Raw genomic sequence first — 2,233 nt, forward strand, 5'->3', positions numbered from 1 at the left:
TCCAGCTTGGGTCATCCCCTCTCCAGCTTGGGTCATCCCCTCTCCAGTTTGGGTAATGAGACCCATGTGGTTTCCACACTCTTTCATTCTTCTTGGTCCCTGGTCATGAAACCTGCAATGCCATCAAGGCAGCACTCCCCTGGCCTAGAAGAATGCCAGTAGGTTGTCTGCAGCTGCTTTTATGGAGTTGAATTCATGCCATTTATGCATCCTGTCTGTGGGGAGAGTCTCTGGCAGTTGCATGTGATCTTCTGCAGAAAGATGGGCTACACCTCTGACAGGGCAGGTGTGTCCACACTGCACCTTTGGCCTCTGAGATGAGGATTAAGGGTGGGCCAAAGTCTCTCTCCTGCTGGTTCCTGAAGGTCATCTCAAACCTGTGACTGAGTACAGTCTTGTGTCCCCTCAATGTGAACGTGGCTTCCATTTGTGGGCTTGAACCCATGCTTGAAATGAGCGTACACATAGTCTTTATCCTCAAATTTATGTCAGCTTTCCAAGTTTGAGATGTTTTCCCACCTCTCTGTTCTGTGAAACATCTAAAAAACTCCTAACTATAAAAATGTTAACTATTCTTAGTTCATTTAGTGCATACACTTTGGGAAAGTTGCCAGTATTCATGTACTCAGCTGCTTCTTATTCTCCACAAGTTTGCTTGCTCTTTGTCCTTGTATACGTAAATATTATTGCAGACCCAATTCTCCTGCATCCTGCAAGAAATGAATCTTCTAAATGCCTTGTCAGAGTAGGACTAGTCAGACATGGAAAACCAGCTGGAAAACGGCCAAAAGGAATGTGGTGGTAGATTGTTTTTCCAAGGGCTTGGCAGAAGGTCCCTCCCAGAAAGAGCTAGCAGGAATGTAATGCTCTGTGTCTGCTCCCTGAGTGCACTTCACATCTTGAGTGCTCACTAATGCAGGTTTCATTGGAACTGCAGATGGGAAAATGGGATTTGTGGGGGGTTCCATCCCTCTGCAGTAATGAAGATTAGTAAAGGTTGTTCAAATTAGCAGAAATAAGGATGCAAGCCTAGTGAACCAGCCATTGTTGAGCCTGATTTGTTTACAGTATCTTGGACTGAAAGAGTAGGCAGGGTAGAAGGCTGGACACTGGATGAAATTTGCCTGAGTTCCTGCCCCTCAGTTAAAGGCACCACCTTCAGCAACGGTGAGATCTTTAAAGACATAAGTAGAAAATGAACTCTGGAACTTCTTATAAAATGTAGCTGTAAGTTTAAGGAATGATGACTGATTTAATACAGAACATGAAGGATGTATTAATCTCCAGGTTCAGTTATTGCATGTCAGATGACTGAGCTGTATCAGATGATGAATTTCACATGAAAATATTTTTCTTTTCAAAGGTCCTTAGTATTAGGAATTCATGGAGGGAATCAAATCAGCCACAGATACTAAAACCAGTCATGCTTCAACTGAAGAAGAGTAGACTAAAGGGCAGCAGCTGAGAAGAATGGACTCATTCAGCTTTGGAATTATCTAGGTATATTTAGATTTAAATGGGATGAAGGAAGGCTTACTCAGCTTTCTGTGGATTTTTTAATCTTTTTATATTTGTTTGAGTTTATTTTTTTCAGTTACTTATAAAGAGATGGTACAGAAATCATTCTGAAATCAAGAACAGTGGTACCTTTCTGCTTTCCTCAAAATGGCACAAATTTGTGAATGTGAGTGTCAAAACCTTTCTCGAAGTTGTTCCAGCTCTGTCTCTTTCCAAGAGTCTACTTTAACACATGTGCTTTGTAGCAGCTTCAGAGTAATTCAAGCCAAAAGAAAAAAAGCTTTATCTTGGGACATTATCTCTAAAATCTGACTGTGGGGAAAGCTGAGAAACGCTCTTAAATGTAAACCTCTGGCCACAGTGAAGGTTCTGGAAAAACAGAGTCTTGTGTGAATCTGAGCTTGTTATTGAGAGATGTTGGTGAGTTATAAAACATCCAAAGCATTCTTGCAAGGGATAGGGTGATCTTGACTAGGGGCTGCCTGTTGTTCATGTAGAGGAGGAGTCATAATAGCACGTAAAACGCACAGCTGCAGGCATTAAGCACAACTGAGAAAATGTACCCTGGAAGTTCCTTTGTGATTAAAATGATACCTTAAAAATACAGTGGCTTTCAGGATGAATGCAGAGAACTGGGCTCCAAACAGCATTATTTCATATGCTTTCAAGCTGAGTCTAGCCAAGTTGTTTATAGGCTATCAGCTACCACACTGAG

This window comes from Corapipo altera, unplaced genomic scaffold, assembly GCF_003945725.1.
Source record: "Corapipo altera isolate COAL_440 unplaced genomic scaffold, ASM394572v1 2, whole genome shotgun sequence".
NCBI classification, from domain to species: domain Eukaryota; kingdom Metazoa; phylum Chordata; class Aves; order Passeriformes; family Pipridae; genus Corapipo; species Corapipo altera.